Source organism: Pteropus medius, unplaced genomic scaffold, assembly GCF_902729225.1.
Source record: "Pteropus medius unplaced genomic scaffold, Ma_sr-lr_union100, whole genome shotgun sequence".
Taxonomy (NCBI): domain Eukaryota; kingdom Metazoa; phylum Chordata; class Mammalia; order Chiroptera; family Pteropodidae; genus Pteropus; species Pteropus medius.
Genome location: NW_024344377.1, coordinates 2,050,908 through 2,075,631, shown reverse-complemented (window position 1 = coordinate 2,075,631; position 24,724 = coordinate 2,050,908). Strand labels below are relative to the sequence as shown.

General features: G+C 49.9%; 1 long non-coding RNA gene across 9 annotated transcripts; it reads right to left on the bottom strand.

Annotated features, from left to right (window-relative positions):
* Nucleotides 1–1,016: 1,016 nt before the first annotated feature.
* Nucleotides 1,017–24,643, bottom strand: LOC120608861 (uncharacterized). Of its 9 annotated transcripts, XR_005654550.1 has the most exons (8): nt 22,040–24,643; nt 20,381–20,532; nt 19,956–20,163; nt 19,427–19,847; nt 16,032–18,542; nt 4,881–5,660; nt 4,068–4,641; nt 1,017–3,318 (listed from the first exon to the last, which is right to left on the bottom strand). It is a non-coding gene; the product is annotated as an uncharacterized LOC120608861 (long non-coding RNA). The 9 variants fall into 9 exon arrangements; XR_005654549.1 differs by having other exon boundaries at nt 4,068–5,660; XR_005654547.1 differs by lacking the exons at nt 1,017–3,318; nt 4,068–4,641; nt 4,881–5,660 and having other exon boundaries at nt 13,370–16,109; nt 16,487–18,542.
* Nucleotides 24,644–24,724: the final 81 nt, after the last annotated feature.

The window sequence follows — 24,724 nt, the reverse complement described above, 5'->3', positions numbered from 1 at the left end:
CTGCTAATCCATCTTGTAAACGTGACCTGCTCTTCCTAGAAAGAAAAAACAAGCAAACATTCTTGCCAAGTTGGCCTTCCATGGGTCACAATTCTTTCAGGGTCTGTGTGACCTACAAGGGTACTGGTTGATTACCACCCTTGCATAGTCATTGCAATTATGTCGGCCTGCCTTAAAATGAGAAGGAGGAAGGGTTTGATAGATTCCATCAGCAGTCCAAGAAGCTCACTCCACATTTAATAGGCGAGAACACGTGCACACCCAGGCAGTCCCCAGCCCCGAGCAGAGCTTCGCAGAGAGCGAGGCCTCATTCTCTGAGGCGACTTCCAAGCACGTTAGCACCCTGACCTCTCCTCATTTCCGGAAACATTCTTTAGCTCACTTCCCCCAACCCAGATGGGAACAGAGCTGGGAGGACAAGGGACAGCTGTCACTGCTGGGGAAATGGGAGAGACAGGCAGCCGCGTTTTGGGTTAAAAGATTCTCCAGAAGGAAGACCATTCCCCCGAAGATGGCTCTCACCTTTAGGGCGAGGGTCCCCCCCAGGGGCCAGGCCAATCATCTTTGCATTGCCAGGGTCTAGCACAGGGCCTGGCAAAGATCAATATCGGTTTGTTAAGTAAAGACCTGAAAGTGACTCAAGGCCACCAGAGAAGGTTCTGGAAGCTGCTCCCACTTGCAGCCGAGACTTGGTGTTGACGCCACTGGGTCCCAGCATGCAGGCTCTCCACCTCCCACAGGCGTCACCCCAAGCCTGGCCAAGGGCAGAGCGTGAAAGCAAACGAAGCTGCCTTTTGTCTGCAGAGCATGAGTCCCACAGGTCAGAGCTGAGAGCCCCAGCAGCACAGGGTGTGCGGGGTGGGGGGGTGGGGAGGTGGAATTTGCAGCTGTTTCTACGATGTATATCTGGTAGATAAATACACTTCATTTTCCAGGGCCGCCAATCTCTAAACGTACAGAAATATACACTTGCTCAGAAAAGCTTAAAAAAAAAAATGAATATGGTGATGTTTGAATCTTCCTAGCATCAAGGCCCTGAGTCTGAGTCCCCAGCTACTCGCCTTTCCGCTGGGTAATAACTCTGGTTTATGGGTCCCCTCCTGCGGGCCTGTGTGTAAACGTTCAGCTCAGAGGAAATGCTCCCTGCTAGGACCTGGGGGAGGGGAGACTCCGAGAAGCAGATCCTCCCAGTACCTGCATCTTCCTGCATAACACAAGCAGGTCCACGGCACTCGCCGAGTGACTCTTCGAATGATCCAGGAGGTGGCCACCAGCATCTACTGCGGCCAGTCTCCACTCGGCCTAAAGCAGGTGAACCCAGGTAAGCCAGGTGAGAAGCCACCAGAAGCTTTTAAGCTGAGACCGCTTCTTCATCGTGACTCCGAAGCACCTTACACAGGTACCTGCCTTCCTCCCCTGCCTCTGTCTCTTCACGCCAGGGTGACTGGCACCAGGAACTTCACTGCCTGCGGAATGAAAGGTGAATGACAAGGCCTACAAAGGGCCCTTTGGTGCTAACATTAAAGAATTCACCAACCGGCTACAGTTTTTGTTGGAAATTTATATCCTGACCAAACACTGCATTTTATAAGAAATTCCCGGCCTTCAGAAATATTATTAGCGAGCCCATCTTTGGGTTTCTCGGTTACTCATTGTTACGTAAAGCGTCCCAAAACACAGTGGCTCCAAACAAGGGATGGTGGTTACCCTCAAGGTCGTGAAGGTCGACCAGGCTCAGCTTGGGCGCCTTCTTCCGCTCTACGGTGGTGTCCCAGAGACCACAAGCATCTGGGCTCAACTGGCTGGAATGACGACTCTCTTATTCACTCACGGGATCAGCAATTTGTACTGTCATTTGGGGGCTCAGGTGGGCTGTCCACAGAAGCCCCACGGTGTCCCTCTAGGCAGCCGCTCCACGAGGCTTGAGCTTCCAGCCGCACAGCGCTGGGTTCCAAGTGCGAGCAGGTGAAAGCAGAAGCTGCAGGAGTGTGAAGGCCCAGCCTCGGAGGTCACACGAATCACTTCCGTCACCTCCTAGCCAGCGCGGCAAGTCAGGCCAGCCCAGATCCCAGGGGAGTGGACAGAGACTTCAGCCCTTAACAGGTGGCCACAGGGGAAGGAGAAGACACTCCACTTTGGCCGTGTCATTAAGGTGCTAAAGACACCGGTCTGTGGGCTGAGGACTCACAACAGCCTGGGTGGAAGGGTCAGACACACGGCTGTCCTGGATTGACATTGAACTTGGCAGGGGGAGGCCAATGGCTGGAGGCACAGAGTCAGGGAACGGGGACATCTCCCTCTTTCCTTCAGTGGGCGAGCGATGGCAGGGGAGCGTGGCACAGCCCCGAAGCCCCACGGTCCTGGCCTAACCAATTTTTTTTTTTCTCCTTTTCAGTTTAGATGTTCCTGATGCAAATAGTAAAGCCTCTCTGGTAGCAAATGCCTACTTTATTCTACTGGTGACATCAGATGACAAAACTCACTTCCTCCAGCACCTTTGAATCCCAAGCTCTGAATGCATCTTCCAACATGTGTGTTCTGCGTCAGGGGTACCAGTGTGTGGCCTGTTAGGAACCAGACTGCACAGCAGGAGGTGAGCAGGTGGCAAGCGGCGAAGCATCATCTGTATCCGCAGCCGCTCCCCAGCACCAGCATCACCGCCTCAGCTCCACCTCAGATCATCAGGCGTTAGATCCTCATAGGGGCACCGGTCAGGGCCAAAAAAGCTGGGGACCACTGCTCGACATGACTGCGATCTAAATAAAGTGGAGCTTCAGCCTGGGGTTTAATTCGGCTGCAGTACATTTAAATCCACATGGATAAAGTGCGCCCAGGAGAGAGACGTACACCGGCTTTTGCGTTTTCATCCGTTTCTCCCACCCTGCCTCATTCCACATACACTGACTGCAGATGTCACTTTGGCCCAACAGGCATCCCTGCGCTGGGCCTGAGGACCCCCTGCACACCCGGAAGCCCAATCCAATCAATTCCTGGGAAAAGCAGGGGGACGGATGTGGGTGTCAGAAGTAGCTTGAAATGCCTCCCAAGTGAGTCATGTGAAAACCACGCCAGACTTCCAGAAAGCCGTTTTCTCATGCGTGAGGCATCTCCAGAGCACGTGAAGGCAAAGCCGTAGGCTGCAGCACTGTGGCGCTCGAAGCCACCGCGTCCACGCACCTCCTCTCCCCGCTGTGACGATGGTGCGGCCCATCAGCTACCTCAATATATTCGCCTTCGTTCTTTTGCAAGGTGTTCCCAAAGCGAATCGAAAATCCACACGAAACAGCAACCACGGTGGGTCTTCACATCATGCCACATCTGGGAGGTAATGGAGCGTTTGATAAAAAGGCATCATGTAGGCAAACATGCAATAAATAACCAAGAAACTGCAGACAGTTCCCCTGACGTGTATATTTGTTTATTCAGTCATTCAATCAACATTTATTGAGCACCTGGGATGCCAGCGACAGCAGCAAATGGGAGATGCCCCCGTCAGCTGGGAACACAGGTGTTCAATAAGTAATTACAGGTGGGAAGAGGGCCATAGCACAGCCCCTCACTGCGAAAGTGGATTGTTATTCATTCTGTGTGTCAATAAAAATTCACTGTTTTGATTCTGCAGCTATATACCAAAGCCCTATCTGAAAAAGCAATACATTATGAACAAACGATTTGAGCACTAATGCTGTCTGCTGCTGAGTTTTGATTGACATAGTCCAGTTCCATACATAGTGAAATGACCCAGCCACCAACTATCACACACAGGTTTGTCAAAATTTCACACCAGTAAAGGGACACTTGACCATAGAGAAAAACAAGCCATCCCTTTGTGACTCACCCCTGAGCCCATCAGTCTGGTGACTTAGTCCGTTCAGGCTAATATAACAAAAACACCGCAGGTACTTAGGCCAGCCTCCAGTGGCCCAGGAGGAAGCCCCACCCCTAGGAATACCTGGTGGGGGACCTTGGGCTGAGCACGACAGTGTTCCCTGATCTGGAACTGTGGGGCTGTGAACACCCCACTTACGTGTCGTCAAAGTTGGGTTCCTGCATCAGATTTTATTTACAAGTGTTTCTCTGACACATGTGACGACAATAGTGCCGGGTAATTGAAGGCTCCTCCTGGCAAGCCTACACCCGCTACAGTCGATCCGTGCATCGTCCCACGTTTCTACTCCGGGCAGCTTTGAGTTTTGTGACAAATAACTTCACAGGCGAGTGAGGCTGACAAGAGTTGCCTTTAAGAAGCTCAAGAAGAGAACGGCCAACTCATCGGCCTTTCGTCTTCCGCCCCCTCTCTCCAGAGTCGTTCATTCATTCACTCATGCAACCAACCGGCCCCCCCGCTAATATTTTTTACGTGCTGCCTTGTGTGGGGCTCTGGGCAAGGGCATTGGGGATCCAGCACTGGATGAGACAATCCTTTTTTCCCCCATAAAATTTACATTCTGGAGACGGGCAATAAACACGTAACTAAACAAGACGATTACAGATTGCAACAGGGCGAAAAGAAAATTAAGCGATGGAAGTCAAGAGCACCTGAGGGCGCATCCTCATGGCTTTGGAGCTCCAGCCTTCTGCGGGCGGGCGGGTGGCCGTGGTCTACAGGAGGTCCCCACGCACGCTCGGCAGGCGGAGGACCTGTGGGTCTCATGAAAATGCAGAGTATGAATCAGTAGTTCTGGGCTGGGGCCTGAGGTGCCACGTGTCTGGCCGGCTTGCGTCATCAGATGCTGCTGCCCCAGGGACCCCGGAACACAGAGCACGCCCTGGTCCCCCGCTCAACAGCTTGTCCTTCAGCAGCACCGCCCCCCCCACACACACACACAGAGAACTCGGAGGGGTCTCGAGCAGGTGCCGGGGGCTTTGGGGGAACTTACGCTAATAAATCTACTTTTGTCTAGAAGAAAACATTGTTCTAGCTGAGTGTGTGGTGTGGATGGACAGCTGACCGACGCAAGGTGGATTTGCGATGGACTCGGTGTCGACTGAAGCCGTGAGACACGTTTCTGCACCAGCCATCTACGCCCCTGGCCCCTGAGTCTCTAATTGCTGGACCCAGCCCCGGGGCTGCTGTGGAAAGAGCGCTCAAGCCCCAGGTACCTCACTAACACACATCTAACCTCCCGGCCCAGGTGGGCCGGCTGTGCACTGGCCAATAACACCCAGGCCACGTTCTGATCGGAGAAAACAGACCGTTGACGGAATGGGCGTCAGCTCTAGAAGCCTGGGGGAGTTTACCCAGCCTTGAGATGGACAGACAGGGACCCTTAGCTGGGGATTTGAAGGCGGCCGTTGGGAGCCAGCCATGGCATGTAGTTCTATGGATTCAGTGCCACAGAAACGAATCTGCAGTTAAAAAGACAGTGACCAGGAGTCAGAGAAGCCTTGCATAGACGTCATGTCGAATCGTGTCTAGAACAGTGCCCGACACTCAGGGGCTCCCCTTAAATGACCAGAGGTGACCACAGAACCTACTATCCCACTCTCTACCCTCACCTTCCTACGGGATCCCTTATTTTTTTCTTCGACCTCCAAGTCCCCCTGCGGAACAATCCAGTTGTACCTGAAACGGTTGTGCTGTCTCTTTAAGCCCCTGGGAGGGATACCTGATTTTCTTTGGCATCAGGATTGGGCATCTCTGGGAATCTGACCCACATCTGCAGATGATAAAGAACAATTATCAAGCAGAACATGCCCTGTGCCAAACACACCTACTTAATTGGCGCTTTACTTAAGCTAATGTTTCACATTATTTCGGCCTCCCCAAAGCATCAAGTTAAAAAGGCAAAGCTCATTTATTGCAAGATTCCTTGAGGTCTGGATGTGCCTCGTACACGCCACACGCGCACCGAGGCCTCCCGTGTGTGCCGTGGGCATGGGCCTAATTAATGATGCTTTTACTTATTAGCGATAACCAACTTCACATGCAGAGCTTTTGAACTTGTTTCTGGAAACCTCTCCTGAACCACGGGACTGGAATAGAATAACAGGCACTCTATAAATACTTGTCGAGTGACTGGACAGCGCCGAGGCAGCGAAGCATGGTGGCTACGAGGAACCGAGACGTCGGCTTTAGACAGATCCGGGATTTCGGTCCGAGTCTCTGTTCTGTCACTATGACCTTCAGTACATTCTCTAAGCTTACGTGATTAAGTAAAACCATCAAATAAAATCATATTGGGAAAGCACGTTCTCTCGCAAGTTAGTATTTGAAAAATGTTAACCATCGAAAGTGACCGTATACACTATCGCCCAAACAGGGACACGCTGGGAGCAAATAGGGCACGGTCATGAATTACATGAGCACAGCAGGCATCAGCCAGGACTGTCCCAGGCAGTGGGGCCCTGTGGTCACCCTCGCTATGACTGTTTAATACACATGAAGCTGGTGAGCCCTGGGGAGGTTAAGAGTGACCTGAAGTCAGCTTGCCTGTTAGAACACAGGTTCAGGGTCACGTTGACTCAGAACCCAGGTTCAAGGTCACGCTGCAGGTGCTAAGCCCCTTGTGCTCAGCAACGTGAGCTCTACCCAGAGGCGCGATGAGAACATGGCCTCTGCCACCCGGGCTCTGCCAGGTCCCGTTTTGCAAAAGGATGAGAGCGAAACTCACTCGGAGAAGTGAAGAAACCTGCCCAAGGCCACACCGCGGTAAGCGCAGGTGCCGAGGTGGAAGGTGCTTTCCCAGACTCTTTGCCACTGACGTTCGAAGATGTCACCGCGTGGCTCCTAACAGCACAGTGGTGGTTAGCACGCTGGCGTGGGCTCCGATGCCGGCGTGGGCTCCGATGCCGGCGCTGCCTTCGCGTTCACCCGTCTTCTCGCTGTGCGTTTGCTTCGGGCTCGCGGGTTCGTCCTGACCGTCGGTGCGCGCCGAGGAGCCCGGTCGGAATTCCCTGCCCTGCGCCTGGCTCGCGTTCGCGTCTCCGCCGTCACGTAACTGCCTGCTTAACCGCCTCTTCCCAGACAGGGTCCTGCAGGGGGCGCTCGGCGCCGGGCTGGCGTTGCCGCCTCTCAAAGGCAAGTTTGCCGGCCGTGATGGTTCTCGGCATCCGTCGCGTTGCCCACGGTCCAGTAGAAACTGACAGCGATCCAGCTTTCCCCGCCCAGACGTGAAAATCTCAGGAAGGGCCCCACACATCCCCGCTGAAGTGTCCTACCTCCAGTGAGAAATGAGTGACAGTCATCCTACTAAGTAACTGGGCCCAGGTTATGCCTAGGAGGTTCCTCATCCGGGTCTTTTCCCCTCATGCACATTCTCACTTTTCTCTCATATCCTGGAGAATCGCTCTTTATCTCATGCTCGTGATGGAGCCGGCTCTTCCTGACTCCTAGAAGCCAGCCGTGTGCATCTCTTGCCAAGGCTAAGTCCAAGGAGTTCACAGGGCTAGCTTGAACTTGGCCATGGTGGGAGTTTGCACACCACAGGAATTGGCAAATGCTATAAATCACGGTTTTTCTTTTTTGCTCTTGGAGAACCAGTTGTTAACCACTTACCGGCACACCACTGTGCGTGTGGCACAGACCCTGCCCAATCGCGCATGTCATATGCTCTTTGTCCATTCGGCCCTCCCAATTTCTACCCGTTCTCTGAATTCATCTGCCCTTTCCTGGCAATTGCGGGCACTCACGATTTCAAAAGGTACAAGCAGCGTCTAGAACAGAATCTTTTACAACCAAGTTTCTTCCCCCAAAGGAATCCATTTAGTATGCTGCTTGTAATATCTGAAAGCATTTCTTTCAGACCTATGCCTTACCCATGACTCTACTTGCCCAAAGTTTAGCCCATCCCTCTCTACTCCCCCCTCCCATGTCCCAAACAAAGCGTGATCGTCGTGTTTTAATTTCTGGCGCACCCCAGGGCTTGTCAGCGTCCACATATGGACCGAGCTTCTTTCAAACAGGCTACAGGTTTGCTGCTCTCACTTCAGGCTGTAAGGATCTGACTGGGGGCGACAGGCACATCCCACTTCCAAGCGAGGCTGGCAGAGCCCCCGGCTAAAAACCTCTCCTCCTGAGGAAGGCTGATTTGCAGAACTGAGTTGTGACCTGTGTAACGGGATGGCCACAGACCGTGGCAGACCCCTGGGGCAAGAACGTGAGCCGCCGTTTCTGCAGCACACGGGGTGACTTTCGGCGAGCCTGTTGCAAGTGTGCAAAGCTCATCTTCACACTGTCTTCATCTTGGTCCGTTTCCACGCACGAGGGCCCTCTGGGTAACGATGCATAAAGGCTGGGCTTTGACCGGCTTCCTCCACGAACCCTTCTTCATGACCGTTTTAAAAAGTAGAGATCGAGATTTTTACCTTGAAGAGAAGTCTTACATAACTTCGTTGCCCTCCCTTGCCTGTTCCGACTGTTAGAAATGACTGTTTGGGGTCCTGAATATGTTGCCGTGAGAAATGTATCAAGCCTCTTAAGGCACTGATCAGTCCTCGTTAATTTGGCCATAACACAATTATTTTGGAAACAAAATGCAGAGACTGGAAAAGCTTACTAAAAATAGTAAGTCACTGCATTGGAGGAGTTGGTTTTAAGACAATTACACAGCGGTAATATTCATAATCATCTCTAGAGGAAACTATTTGCTCCTAGTTCTAGAAGAAATCAAGCAAGGACTTCACCAATAACTTCCTGTTCTGAACTCATCGTGCGGGGCCAGTTCGGGCTGGTTGTTTCTTGAGTCTTGCAGAGGAAGCGCCGGCTGGGACTATGGGAGGCAGAAGCCATATTTCGGCCACCTGGGTATCATCGAGGAGGAAGCATTCAAGCACATTTCTGCAGATGTTGGCTCCCTTCAGGGAGGAGGAAAACCTCAGTAGCCACCCAAGTTCCCCTGCTTGTCACTGAGCAAAGCCCTGAAGAGAATGCACAGGCAGAGAGGTTCGGCTTTCAGGAATTCATGTGTGTGAAAACTCTGGGATCCCAAGTGGACACATTTGTGCAGATCAGAAGCGTCGCCACAGTTCTCCTCCACCACCCGGTGTCGACCCTTTCTCACGTGGACGGCTCGCATTTACCGAGTGCTTGCTGCATGCCAGGTGTCCCAAGCGCTCCACATGGGCACATCCACTCTTTATTATCGTCCTGGCACGTACATAAGTTATATTAGACACTTCAAGCGTATGTTTCGGTTCGTTCGCACTGTCGTGCACCCATGACCACCATCCCCCTCCTACATTCTCTCATCTCCCCAGACTGCGACGCCCTACAAATTAAACACAAACTCCCAGTTCTCGCCCCCACCCCCAGCCCCTGGCAGCCGCCCTTCTACCGTCTGTCCCTACGAATGTGACCACTCTAGGTGCCTCACGTAAGTGGGATCGCACAGTATTGATTCTTTCGTGTCACACAGTATTTATTATTTCACGTAGCATAATGTGAATGTCATATAATTTTTACACGTCATAAAATACTCTTCTTTTGACGTTTTCGATGATTTAAAAATGGAAAAAACTTTTTTCCCTCACCAGCTATAGGAAAGCTACATTTGACCCGTGGGCCATGGTTTGTCAACCCTTAATCAAAAGAAGGTTTTCATAAATGCAAGTCCAACCTTCTGCTCTTTACAAATGCTTAAACTAAGGCACAGAGAGGCCAAGCGACCTGCCCACGGTAAAACAGCTACGAAGTGGCCTTACTCAGATCCCGAGCTGAGAATCAACACCCCAACCCCCAGTTTGGTTTGGGAACAAAGAAGTAGAGTTCAAATCCCTGAGTTTATCACCGAAAATGGCTCCATGTTGGGTGGCTCAGGTAGAAGGTCGCATTGCTGCCGGTGAATACACAGAGGTGTCTCTCCCAGCTCCCATCCTGGAGATGGGCTGGCAACGCATTAGACACTCACCTACTTTGGAAAAAATGTCAAGTACGCACTTGTCCCCCGACAACTGTCGTTCAAGTCAAACACGCTGGGCCAGACAGTGAACAGTCAGCTTTATTCAAAGCTTCCTTTCACTGGAACATGCATTACTTTTATGTGTGGTGACTTTGCCAGATGCTTAAAAGACACATTTTGAAGAATAACAAACACTCCTCTGTTCCTTTCTGGTGGCCGAGGGGGTCTCGGCAAGCCCAGCCTTCTTCTGGCTTCCTTCTCCCCCCCCCAACCCCCCCACCCCCGTTGGCTGGAGCTTGCATGCTTTTCTTCAGGCCACTGCTGGTGGCGGGACCCCAGGCAGGACCACCAGAGGGGGCCTGCTGGGAGAGAAGGGGTGGCTTTCCCCACGACGCTCAGCGACGCGGCACATGCTAATCGTTTGAGTCAGGCTGGTGTCAAGTCTCTAAACAGAGGGCACATGTTCCCTGGGGTCCTGGCCTTCCCTCTGTGATTTTGGGGTACTCTTCCCTTTGTGACATGATAAAGTGAATTCTCGGAGGAATGTGTCCTCCGGGCCACCACTTAAACAAAACAAAGGTTTTTTCCCATTTTCATTTAACTATGGCCTTGCCTTTGATTCATAATCTTGGCTGGTCCGGTGGAAATTAATAAGGAAGTGCTGCTGTGAGCTCCTGCCTGGAGTTCTGGCCTCAGGAAAGACTACAGAGAAATACAACTTTGGATCAGTTTTTCATAATGGGTAATCAAGGATCTTTATTTATAAAAAACCTTATCTCGCAAAAGTGAATGGCTGGGAAAAACTTATTTTTTCAGTGACCTTAGCTAATTTTAACTTCCAAATCGGATGAGCTACATTAGCAGCCAACCTTTGGGGGGACAAATAAGCCACCATCATTTTCATCACAAAGAAGGAGAAGCGGCAGCTGTTGCTAATTTGACACTGTAATGTGAATATGGGCAAACAATCTGTAAGGCATTCATTCTGCAGGATGCTTGTGCAAGCCACGTGCTGCGTTGGTCACTCAGGGGGATTCAGAGCGGACACGAGCCATCGGAGGGGTTGCACGCAGGAAAAACACGATACCTGTACGTTAATAATCTCAGCACAAAGCGAAGCCCACGGAAGAGCAGGCAGGTAAAGTGCCGTGGCGGAAGGTTACATCTCGCGGGCGTCAGTCTTCAGAGCCCTTTCTGGCCGCCGGCTGGACTCTGGCCACCCTGTTCCTGGACTCGCGTGTTGTCTGCTCCTCAAACGTCACTTTCAGCAGGAAGGCCCCAGGTCGTTCCCTTGGCCTAGGGCTCTCAGCTGACTCCCCAGTTTTCCACAACTGGCGCATTGCCTCGCCCCACTCAGGTGTCCTGGGATGGACACATCCCCCTGGGGCCCACGCCCAAACCGCAGTGGACCAGAGAGGGGGACTGGAGGGGGACATTTGTGAGGCCAAGTGCGTGAGCTTTGCCACTTTCCTTGTGATTAAATAGAAACTTTGTGTACTACACTATGTACATCCCTAATGTTTCCAAGGAGAATTTGGAAAAAATTTGTGGCAGAAATAAATAAAAAGTCTGCACAAAGATCATAACAAAAATTTAATGTCAAACCAGGAAAAAGATTTATAAAGTATATATTGAAGAGTTACGATCTTTACAACATAAACAACTATTCCAAAACAAGGAGAAATAGATGCCCAATTTTTTTTAAATGGCAAAAAATATGGAGAGACGGTTCTTAAAAACGAAATGAAATTGCTGATAAGTATTTTAAAAAATCAACCTCCCTAGTAATCAAAGATTTTCACATTCAAGCAACTTTCAGACACAATTGTTCACCTCTAAGAAGGCTGAGGAAAGCAAAGTGATGCCGTTTTTAGCAAGCCCTAGAAACAAGGACAGCCATATACTCCTGGGTGGACTGAAATTTGGTCAGTCTTCCTAAATGGCAGTTTTCGATAAATGTCAAACATCTTTTGAAAATGTGTTTAGGTTTTTGTCCCAGCAGCCTTACAGGGAAAGGAGCTGCGGGGTGCACAAAAACTTACTTATAAAGCACGTTCAGTGTGTTACGATTATAAGGTTGAAAGACAGGAAACCATCTAAATAGCCAAGAGTGAATGAACTAAAAATAAAGAGCCAAATGATAAAACAGCATATAACCATTAAACTTTAGGGAAAATTTTAAGGATATGGAAAGATGTCCACAGTAAATGAAGTGAAGAAAAGCACATTGCAAAACAGTGTGGTACTGTAACATTTTGTTTAAAAAAAATTTCAACTGGTATTTATATGGAAAAGCATCTGGAAATATAATGTATGCTAAGGTGTTAATGGAAGCTCTGAAGTTGTTTCTGAATAGGTGGAATTGTGCAGGGTTTTTTTTTTCTGTTTATTTATATTATCTGATTTTCCGCAATGCTCATGTATTTTTTATAACGAAAAAGGTTATTTTAATAATAAAAACACACACAGAAACAAGACTAGGAATAATATTTGCAGCAAAGAAGAAACATATTGAAGACAGCAAAGGTAGAAAAAGCACATATAAACATATGAAATGGAAAATTGCAGCAAAGACTAATATATTGCTAGTTAATAAAGATACAGAAAAACGGTCAGCACTATTAGAATGAAAGAACTGCAGAATTAATAAATGAAAGGGAATATTTCCCCAATTTCCAATTAATTAAAGCATTCGAGTTTTTAAAAATTATACCGTTTTCATTGAAAAGTGTTACGTATGTGCTTTATGAAAAGAGTTTAATCGACATGAAATTTCAAAGACACACCTCGACCACCACCCAGAAATCGCAGTGTTAATATTTGGTGAATGTCATTCTGAATTTCCCTAAGCATAGAAGGATGAGTAGAAATAATTTTACAGCATTTTAAAAAACATAGATTACATAATATAAATGTAATCTATATATATTATATAATTATATTAACGTATGTTGATGTTATAATACGAATGTCAGAAATATATAACTATGCATATATAACTGATCTTTGTTCAGTTTCCTCAGAGCCTACAATACTGCCCGGCATACAGGGGCTCAAAATAAATATTTGTTGAATAAATGAACTGAATGGTGTCATAATGTCGTTTTAAAACAAAAAGAATTTAATTTTATTTGAATTTTATGGCAGGTGAAAAAGCTGAAGGAATTTCTTAACTTCGAATAAATGTTTGTTGTTCACTGACTTCCCCAAAGAAACATTAGTTCTTATAGATTCGTATGCAGTTTTAAAACATGATGATTAGCTATTAAGCTTTTTTTCAAATTTTTGTTTTAATTTTGATTTTTTTCATCTTAAAAGAAATTGGAAACGTGAACTCATGTCTTGCCACTTCCCGCTTTTTGTTAGAGTCCCAAGTTTTTCATTTGAATTCACCTTCTTAACTGGCTGGGCTCCTTCCCCGAAGAGCATGTGGCTGCCGGGGACCCTGAGCCCTTTCCTGCTCCAGGATCTGCCTGCTCCCCTTTTGCTTAAATGACAGCTCACGCAGGTTTGATATTTTTGGATATTGCTTTTTTTCCTTCGGAACATTCTAGACATTGCCCCATTGTCTTCTCTTAATGAGTCTGCTTCACCTGACTTTTTCCCCTTGTGGGCTTCTTCTGCCTGAATGTCTGAGAAGTCTTTGTTTATCCTCCAAGTTCAATATCTTATCCAGGATACAGCTTAACGCCAGTACGCACGTATCATTTTTTTTCCCGATGCCCTTTTGATCTAAAGGTTCCTACTTTATTTCCGATGATTTATCTCTGAGCTATTGTCCCCCGTTTCATTTTTCGGGTCCCTTATTCAGAGATGTCAGTTATCGTTATCCTGGATCATCTTTATCCTCTCTTGCTATCATCAACTCTAACCTAATCTTTGCCTTTTCCCTGTGTATTTCCCAGAATCATTTCATCAATTCTTTTTTGTCAATAATTTGATTTTTCAGTGATGTCTTAATGATGTCTCCTGATGTATCATCTTCAATATTATTTTTTGAACTCAGTGTGTTTCTTTTGCTCTGAAATCTTTTAAAACCTTATTCTATAATATCACGTCATTTCACTTTGGAGGTCTTGTTTTACCAAACTCAGTCTTATTAAGTTCTTCTCTCATCCAAAAACGTTCATAGGTAGTTCCTGGAGTATGTTTCCATCCAGCACAGGCCATTCATTCATTCATTCATTCATTCATTCATTTTTATGGCCCCTTTCTTTAGTCTGCTGTTGTTGCTTGCTGTCGTGTGTTTGTATGGTTGCCATACCAGGCCTTTATCTTATTCAAGTTTATTGAGTACAGCTCTGCACACATCTATTTACTCTACAGAGTGAGGGAATTTTCCTCGACCTCCCCCGCCCCGCCTTTCCACATTATCTGGGGCTCACTGTCTTGCGGGCTACAGTGTGGCGGTGGATTTTACTCAGCTCTCCACTTGTCTACAGTCTGGGGACACAGAGATGGGGACAGGGAAGGTGATGGGGTGAGGAGCATGGCCAGCGGACTTCTCCTGGGAGTCTGGACTCTGCTCTCCCTTTTGGGGTGCCACCGAACGTCAGAAACCAAGGTCTGTTCCATCCAGCCAAGGCTGTATCGCACTTCTGTGGTTTTTGGCTCCCTCCACGATGGCAGGCCTTGGCAACTCCTCCTCTGCCCTAAGGTTTCAAGGTGACATTTAGGGCCTTCCAAGCTCAAGGGATCTTTTCGCATGGCTGCCTACTCTGTCCTTCTCTTCTAGAGATTCTGTTTCTCTCTAAAATGAAGAGTATTAGTAAAAACGCTAATTTTTTCATCAACCCCCCTTTCTCTTCTTGGGAAGATAGGTTTGCACTCGAGAGCAGCATTGCGTCAGAACTTTCTGGTTCTTTACAAGGTCACGACTCTTCTAGACACAAAGGTGATTCCTCATTTGGTTATTATTTGTATTTATGTGCAGCTGTCTTGCTTTTTACATTTGTTTGTTTACTAATTTACTTCATTAGGAATTAGGGAGGATGTGTATCCATCTATCTTCTCCAGCTGGAAATCACCCTCTACCGTCTTCAGCAGAATATAGAGAACATGGCTTTTCTGATGATTCGGGGTGTCACTGGGATCACAATGGCTGCAGCTCCAGGTGTTGATGAAGTTGCTGTGGGAGGCAGAGAAGCGAGGATCCTATGACAGGACCCGATCTCGGATGCTGGCAGTTTCTTGCTCTGGCCTCAAACACCTGAAATTCGCCTGTAAAGCACACGCCCCTCTGACTAGTGGGCAAAAGTGGACTTTATAACACCAAATCCCATGGAGGTCAAGAGAAAGAAATGTCATTCCGAGGGGGTTTCTCATTGCCCCGACTCCTCATTTCACTACTGCTTTCAGGGTCGTCTGATGCGTCGCCACGATGGCAGTGATCAGTGCTGCTGTCATCGCTAAGTCAAACAACAAAAGCCCTACAGCGCTCGCCTGTCAGCCTGCCCACTCTCCTCCCCGCCACGGCACCAACTGGCGTGTCCCACCATTTTTAGACTGTGATGGAGGCTCAGTTAGGGTTTCTCGGTCATCGGCAACAGAGCACGATTCTGGCTAAATTAAGCAGAAAAGAATTCGTGGGGAATTATGGGCTACCCCACATTTTCAAAGAAAGAGTATTCAACTCTAGAAAAGAGGGGACCAAGGCATTTCTAGGAAACTGAGAGGGAAGACACAGAGGACAGTTCCTTCTCGGCACTGCTGTTAAAATAATTGAGCTCCAACCGTTTTCATCCTGATGTTCTATTCAAGACTTAAATTCATGAAGGGAGAGGGTCTGCTTGGCCCGGCCCTTGACTGAGCAAGAGCAGAACACCTCAGGCAGATAGTTCTCCAAAGCGACACCAAGTTTCTGTTGACAAAAGAAGGGGGACTAGACACGAGACAGGCAGAGTCCTCAGCTGTTTCTACAAACGTCACACCGGAAGACGATGTGTCTGCTCCTAGCACAGCACCAAGTCATCATATTCTCTTAGGAAAACATTGGACTTTTAATGAAATGCGAGACACACACACAAACCCAATAAAAATTACACCTTCAGTATGACATTATGTGATGGGTCCATTTTTCTCAGAAAATCCTAAGCTATGATAACATTTAGTAGTCTGAATAACACACTCCGGAGTTTAGTTTACAGCAGGAAGGTGACTTGGAAGGGAGACTTAAGTTTCAAAACCACTAACCTTGCCTCTGTAAGGGTAAATGCAGAACCATAGTTTAGCATCGGAGTAGCTTGTCGATGCACAGATAAGCCAAAAATTCTGTAGAAGAAAGAACCAGTCAGGAAAATGTAATTGAGAAGCAAAATAGGTGATCGACGGACCTCGCTACTCAAAGTGTGGTCCTCGGACGAGCAGCATCCCTATCGCTTGAGGACTTAGTAAAAATGCAGACCCTCAGGTCCCCCCCAGACCTACGGAGTCAGAATCTGCATTCTAACAAGACCCTCAGGTGATTTCTGTGCACATGAAAAATTGAGAATCACAGATTCGGGGCACAAACTCTTAAGTCACACGGCTTATGTTAGCAAATAGTCAATGGGAGCAGACTCTTGGAGCGGGAAGTTCGCTAATGCATACAGACCGAAACGGTCGGGTTAGAAAATCACCATTTTGCTATCCTATATGACATAACAGACCTTGATGGCACTCGCTGGTGACTGACGGCTGCTAAGGCAGATGAAAGACTGACGTGGAGCTGTGTCATCAACTGACCAGGCTGACACCACCTGAACCCGTGGGACGATCTTCACATCATTAAAACTGAGTCACTAGATAGCCTGCATGACAGAGCGGGGGAGTGGCACCCGCGAAAGAGTCTTTCCAGAAAATTAAACCCGAATGAAATTCCACCTCTAGTTCTAAGTCCCAGCTTCAAGGAAATATAAGAGACAGTAAAACACGTTAAATGACAGCAGCAAAACAGCAGTAAAGAACAAAATCCAGAATATTTTATAAGTAAATGGAATGGGGAATTTAAGTGGGAAACTGTTACAGATCAGAACAGACTAAAGAACATGAACCGAATGCAGTGTTGGGGGGTTGCACCCTGATTCGAACATACCAGCTGCAAAAAGACAGTTTGGGGCGATTGGGGAAAACTGAACACAGACCAAGTATTAGATGATACACAGGAATCATTTTTGGGGTGTGAGAACAGTATATGGTCATATAAAAGAGGAAAAGTCCTTACCTGTTACATACACTTAATAAGGTATTTACGGGCAAAATGATATGATACTCAGGATTAAACCATTCCAGCAAACACCACCACACGTGCTGTGAAAGCTAAGAAAGAGATCAAACGAGACGGCAGAATGTTGATCGTTCTTCAGAGTGAGTGACGGACACGTGGAGGTTCATTAGGCTACTTTCTCTACTTCTGTATATGTTTGACATGTGCAAAGTAAAATGTTTAAAAAAGAAAACAAACCTACCTGGGCTCCTGGCTTGGCAACGACACTTCTAGGGAAAGTTACTGATCGAGGGAAAGTTACCGAACCTCTCTGGGCCTCCATGACCCCATCTGTAACTAAGAATAATAACAGTACCTGTTTCATGGGCTCACTGGGGGGATTCAGGAGGCAAGACTTGTAAAGCACATTCAAAAATATCAGGCACATAGTAAACACTCAACAAACCTTTCACCATCAGTTCAGGAGTGAGGTACTAGCTCAGGTTCGACAGAGCCACAGGTCAAGACAACGCATCTCTGAAAGCCCGCAGTCAATAAAATCTTTTAAAGACAAAGGTCTTACCTTACCCGAACATCGGCAAATATACAAACTGTCACCTTGCCCTGATTCTGCTTGAAAAGGCAGGGGGCTTGAATCTTCGTCCACAAGAGAATAAGCTTTGTATAAACACGTCGATTCTATGCAGTTGCAAACCTCTTCCGTCCCTTAGTCTATGCCCAGAAATTAGTTGCCTGAAGAATCCACAGAATGCTTCTAGAAGGTCGTCTCGTGCTAATGATTTTTCCTATTGAGCTTTCACAGATGCTACGTCTCAGTTTTTAGAGCTGAAATGTCCTTTCTGAAAAAGAGGCCACCGCCACACAACCCTGGACGCATGGCTCGAGCCACGGAATCGCCTGGAAGGCTTGGTAAAATGCAGACTGCTTACTGCTGACATGCCTGGGGCTTTAAATGACTGCATCCTTAAAGGAGCCTCAGCTTTTGCACCTGTAAAACGGGCATAAAAACATCTCCCTTGGCTGCTCCTTCGCGGAGTAACTGAGTTAGCGCCCACAAAGCACTCACTCCAGGGGAGATTCTTGATGACAGCTACCTCCTTCCCAGAGGCGAGTCCTCCCACCCCGCAACCTCTGCCCATCTGACCTCTTGCTCTCAGAAGAAACCCCTCCTTTCGTCCCCACTGGCCTTCACTCTGGTGCCTCCTTCTCTATTTCCCACTAACCAAGGAGGCACCTGTGGGGCCAGCATCACGTCCCGGCACCTCCGCTCGGCCGTCTCCACGAATCCTTGCACACTGCCAACTGCCCGGGCGCCCGCTCAGCTCTCTGCCCTGAGTTCAAAGAACAGGAGCTTTTAAGGATGCTTCGAACCGGTTGCTTCCACCACTGACTGCTTGCTCCGTGCACACACTTTAAAGTCTCCAGGTGAGACCCTGTCTCATCTCATCCTACGAGGTGTGTCTCGTCTTGATTCCTTTTCCAGAAACAGTCCTGTTCCCCTCGAAGAAAAGGGGAAGAACAAAATATGATTTCTGGCTCTCCACCACACTTCCTAGAGGATGCTGTTGCCCCATCAATTACTGGGAGACACTAGGGCCCAAGACCTGGCGGCTGCCGAGGGCACGGGGCTGGGGGGACAGAGAGCAGAGCACCAGCATGGCTTGGGCAGTAGGAAGCTGGCCGCTCATTCCCCGCATTCTCTTGGGATTAGGGTGCATATTCTCTTCTGTTTTTGGAATAGTCCAGATGCTTAGTGTACCCCATATAGTCTCAGCAACGTCCCCATCCTCCGGGAGACACTGGAGCACCAGCTGGGGACCAGATGGTGCAGGTTCTGGTCCAGGTGGCCCCAGGAGGGGAATTAGCCCCCGCCCTGTCCCCTGCAGCATGGCGCAACCCATGTGGCAGTAATGTGACACCCAAAGTCACACTAAAAGTTGACAGATGACTGAGCGGAGCCTAAGGCAAAGCAAGAAGACCCAAACTCCCACCCTCTGCCCGCCACCCCCTCAAAATTGACCAAGACACCAATGGGCTGAGTGCCACCGGCAGCCTGGTTGTGCCCATGGGGCAAGAGAGGCGGCCTCAGGCTCAGACCAGCAGATTTAACAGATGACGAAGGCGCCTTCTGCTCCAGGTCACAGGCCATGAGCACGGCAAGGCCACGGCTCCTCTCGTCAGCCAGGCTGGTGGCAGCTGCCAGGACTCCCTCTCCTCATATCATCCAGGATCATGGCTTTTATACCAAAAGAATGGTGGAGAAGTCCTGTCAGGGATTTTCTAGAAGCTCCCGTGTAGGCTGAGCCAGCACACGCACAGCCCAGGCGAGGGCGAGGGCACAAAGCACCCAGGGCCTGGCTACCCGCAGGCAGCCCCGCCTCACCTGGCAGCTTGTCAGAAGCCCAGTTTCAGGCTCCGCCCAGATCTGACTTATCAGCCTCTACATCTTGATGTTGGCAGGTGATTTGCAAGCCTATTAAAGTTCAAGAAACACTAGCTTATGAAGCTTGTTGCATTTCAACCAAACCATCCGAGGTGCAGAAGCTGGCTCTTTCCCCAAAGTCACTGGGAACAGGAAGTGGGGAGGGGACTGCGCAGGAAGTGCTGGCTCTGCTTTGAAACCTCTTAAATACGGACTGCACCTGGGTGCACAGCCCAGCCCCTCTTTGCGTCTGGGCCTGACAAGGAGGCAGGGAACGCTGTGTCTCATGGCCAGGTAACCTCAGGTGGCAATCCTTAGTTCCACGCAAGACAGGCCCACGGTTCCCAGTTCAAAGCCACGCAAGGAAACAGGAAAATTCACCCTGCAGACAGACAAGCCGGCTACATTTTTGTACTGCTTTTTCCAAAGCTCTAAATTACAATGTTAATGATCGTAACTATTATCATAGTATTCATGACCGAAAACTTACCGCAGGGCAGGAAGGGCGGCCAGGCCACAGGCTCGGCTTCTCGGCTCACTTATTGTTCGTATAACCTTGAGCAGGACATTTAATGTCCTTAAGCCTCAGTTTCCCCCTCTATAGAATGGGGTCCTTTACAGGTGATTGTGAGGAGCAGATGCAACGGGGACCGGGAAAGCCGCCGGCACTATGTGTGAGAGCAGATTTGCCATAATGACTGTGGAAGAAAGTCCACGAGAGGTCGGTCCCCAGCACTGCAGGGGACCCCAAGAAGCCATTGAACCCATCCCCCAGCCTCCTGAAGTGAATGGCCTTGCCAGGCTATGGGACTGTGACACACCCACTTATTCAAAAAGTGTTTGGGGTGCCAGTTCTGGGCTGAGCGCTCCTGGAGGTGCCGCAGAAATAGAACACAGTGGAGAAAACGCTCTCACCTCACGGAATGGCCCTTCCAAGCGCAGGGAAAAGCAAAGTGTGCAGGTGCCAACGGGGAGCTTCATCATTCGCTGCCCTCTCCCACGCACACCGTCATCTGGCCGACATGCAGGAGTGACCTCTATGTGCTAATTAAAGAAGACAGGTCCCCCTGTGGGCGACACAGGGTGATTATGTGAACATGCATATAGCCTCATCTGAGCAAGAAGGCCACCCGATCCGCCTGCCCATCTCGCCAAAATGCCACTCTTTTGAGACCAGATTGATCCCTCGGACTGTCATTGAAAAATGCAGAGGCTCCAGGAAACTGGAGCTGTAGCCTTGGTGTGAACTAGTTTATCAGACAAATGGTCGACCTGAGAAAGCGGGAGGTGGTGGTAGGTGAGACGCAGGTGTACACCAGGAGCACAAAGAGCGGGAGCAGAGAACAGGCAGCCGGGGCCAGGTCATGTCCATCCCTGGCCATGGGCTCACGGAGGCAGAGCACCTGCTGGGTCCCTAGGAGAGTGGAGGTGCTCGGCCTGAGGAGGAAGCGGGGCACACCCAGAGCTGTGGCACGTCTCCCCCCAGACCTGAAGCTGTAGATTCAAGGCAAGGAGGAGCCCTGATCAGGCCCCCGTGACCTGAGAGACAGAGAACACATTAAGTCAGGGACTCCAGTAGATGCCTCGGCCCAAATGAGATCAGATCGGCCAGATAACTAGTGTGGTAAACAGATCTTTGGCCCAAGCACCAAGCCATCCATCCACTCCGCAGGGCCGTGAGGGCGCTGGGACTCAGGACAGGTAAGTTTTGATGAGGGGAGGGGAGCGGAGGCGGGAAGCAGAATAGGCCAGGGCTGATCTGAAGACAAGGGGTGCGGGGTGCTGGAGTAGGGGTATCCAGAGAGGAGAACAGGAGGGCTCAGGGCCCTGGGCCGGAAGGGAGGATGGGGAGCAGTGGGTGCCCGCTGTACAGGCCGGAAAGTTGCAGATGACAAGAGTGGAAGGGAAGCGGGAGAAAGCTTAAGGGTCGGGGGGAGGAGGGAGACGTGAAGGAGGGAAGGGAGGGAAAGAAAGGGGGGCAGGACTGAACTACAGAGAAGTGGGGGTGCCGCTCAGGGGCCCAGGAGCAGCCTGTGCCAGCCCAGTGCTGTCCGGCTTGGTCCTTGACCTCCTCGGCCTGCCCACGGCCCATCAATGCCTCTTTTGTGATTCAGGTACAAGCCCCAGCCCGTTGGGGAGCCGAGGCCTCGCATCGTCTGGTACCCCATGCGGCAGGGCCTGGGGCAAGGAGGCAGCCTCTCCCACTGGCACCAGAAGCTGCAAACAACCTACTTATCACTGCCCCTTTGTGTGGGAACAATAGGCCCGCACGACGCACTCCCCCTGCCCCCAGCCAGAGAGAGGAAGTCTCAGGACAATGACCTCCCTTCCCCCACTTCCTGGTCTGCATGGAAATGTGGGGATGGAAAGAAGCCTCAGTGACCCAGTGCTCACCTACGAGTTGTCATCCCCTCTGAAACCGCACCTGCCAGCCACCTCCTTACCTCACGGACTGTCCCGTTTCCCAGCCCTGCCCACTACCCCTCCCCCGCGGCTTCCTCCTCTCCATCCCCTCCCCCACCCCGGTACCTCCTCGCCCCCGTCAGGACTCTCCCATGACCTCCAACCATGCACCTGTGCTCCTCTTGCCTTCCCTCTCTCCAGGTTGTTCTGCCCCAGGCTTTTCTCCACCGGCAGCCAACACGGTCTCACTAACAGCGACACATGGACCAGCCAGCCTGGGCCACCATAACAAGTACCACGGCAGGGCGGGCCGGGGTGGGGCCTTAAACAACAGAAATTTCTCCTCTCACAGCTCTGGAGGCTGGATGTCCAAGATCAAGGTGTGCGCAGGTGTGCTTTCTCCTGAGGCCTCTCTCCTTGGCTTGCAAGATGGCGCCTTCACCCTGTGTCCCCCACGTGAGCACATTCCGGTGTCTCTTCCTCTTCTTATAGGGACACCAATCCTATTGGCAATCCCGACCCGCCATGAGTTCTTATAACCTTAATTACCTTTTTAAAGGCCCTGTCTCAAATACAGTCATATAAAGGGTTAGAGCTTCAACATAGGCACTTTGGGGAGACATAGTTCAGTCATAACAACATCTCCCTACATCATCGGCAGCTCCCATCACCTCCCCAAGGCTCCTGAGCGTAGCCTGCAGAGTCCCCCACACCACAGCCCTATGGGACACCTCAGCCTTACCTTCTGTTCCACGTTCCTCAGAACTCATCACTGCTGGACACTACAGCATACGCTTATTTGTTGTCTGTCGTCTACTGAAATGCAAGCTCCTTGGAAATAGAGAATCTCAGTCCTTGGAACAAGGCCTGAAACTTAGGAGGCATTCGATAAATGTCAACGGAAGGAAGGAAGGGATCCCCCACTTCTTCTCCTACTGCACTTTGCCCTCCCCTCCCCGCTCTGAAACTCAGAGCTCCACTCATGCTGTGCCCTGGGTCTAGGACACACTTCCAGCCCCTCCTTTGTTGGACAAGTGTAATTTCTCTCCAGCATTCAGTTCAAGGGATTCTCCTGCAGGTGCTTGCTCTGCGGCCTCAGTGTGAGCCCAGCCTCCTGGTACAGCCTTCGGATTTGCCATACTGCATTGAAATCACCTGCTTACACGTGACTGTTTCATCCAGCTGTGCGCCAGAGCCTCCCCCCGGCAGGGCTGTGTCCTTCCCATCTCATTACTGCTGGCACCTGGCGCAGAGCCTGCTTTGCAAAGGAGAAGACTCTTTTGATGTGCACTGTAGTTAGCTATCATGCCGCATCTGCTCTAAAACCTCTGTCCCCTCAATCATTCGTTTCTCCACCAAATGATTATTGAGCACCTACTACATAGTGTCTTCACCCTGGTCCGTGAATTCGGGAAGTCTGGGAACTCACCTGGAAGAAAATGACACCTTTATTCTTACCTCGAATTCAGCGTTTCCATCAGTGATGACCACAGGCCCCAAACCACAGCGGTATTACCGGTACCTGTGACTTCCGTCACCAATAGAAATCTCTGGTATTTTCATATCGTATCATAATTGTTGCAGACATTGCAAAATAACATTTACCCTCATCAGTACCTTTAAATGTACTTAATACAGTAGTTATTATACCCATATAAAGTTTCATTATTTAATGTATTAAAAGGAGCAGAAACATTGTTAGACTGCCTTTTTAGTATTTTGACAACCATTTCCATTATATTTCAGTATATTTGGTTTCCTTTGTAATCTGATGTATTTTATTTTGCACACTTTCCCGGAGGGCGAGGAGGCCCCACGTCCCTGGCCAGCCCGCCTCTAGGATCTGGGTCTCCGACAATGAACAGGACCAGACGGTTCCCTGCCCCACAGAGCTGTGCTCCATGGGGCGAGACAGAATAAACACTCGCACAAAGGAATACGTGGTATAACCGCACATCGGGACAACGACCGTGAAGCGAACATACAGGACAAAGGGTCGGAAGAGGGGCTGTCCCAGTGACGTGGTCAGGAAAGGCTCACAGAGGGTGGGGTATCTGGACAGACCTGAATGTCACAACGTGAGCGGTGCAGAGAGCTGGGGCATGAGTGGTCTGGGCAGAGGCAATGGGACATGCCAAGGCCCTGAGGTGGGCCCGAAGGGACATGGGGCTCTGTGGCTGGATGAGGATGGAGAAGGGTGGTTGGCTGGGCCAGTCCTGCAGGACTCTGCAAGCTGGGGGCGGAGCCACGGGGGCCGCTGGAGCCGTGACAGTGGAAAGCAGAGATGCTCCCAGTCTAATTTATGGCCGAAAGGACCGCTTCGCTGCCACGGGGAGACGGAAATGGGACCAGTGAAAAAGCTATCGTTCTCACCCAGCCGGAAACAAGGGCGCCTGGGACCAGCACGGGAGTTAGAGAGGGAATGAAAAGTGGTCGGATTTGGAATATGTTTTGAACGTTGAAATGACAGGACTTTTGATGGGCTGCAGGGAGTGGACAGTGGGGAGGGCTGAAAAAGCAGAATCCAGGCAACTCCCTGGCGTGGGGCCTTAGCGACTGGGTAGATAGCGGTGCCAAGATGGAGTAGCCAGGGAGAGGAAGAAGTGGGGTGGGCCCCGGGGCCTCTGCTCCCAACCACACCCAGGGTAAAAGCCCAAATCCTGTCACCTGGCTTTAAATCCCGCACCACCTGGGTGCTCCATCCCCCTCCAGGTCCATCCCCATCCTGCTGTCCCTCAGGTCACATGCTTGGCACCAGCTAAGTCCGTCTGCTTAGTACCCTTGCGCCACCGTCTCCCACTCCACTCTCATCCTAACCCCCCCCAAGTCTTCCAACTCCCACACCAGGGCCCAGAT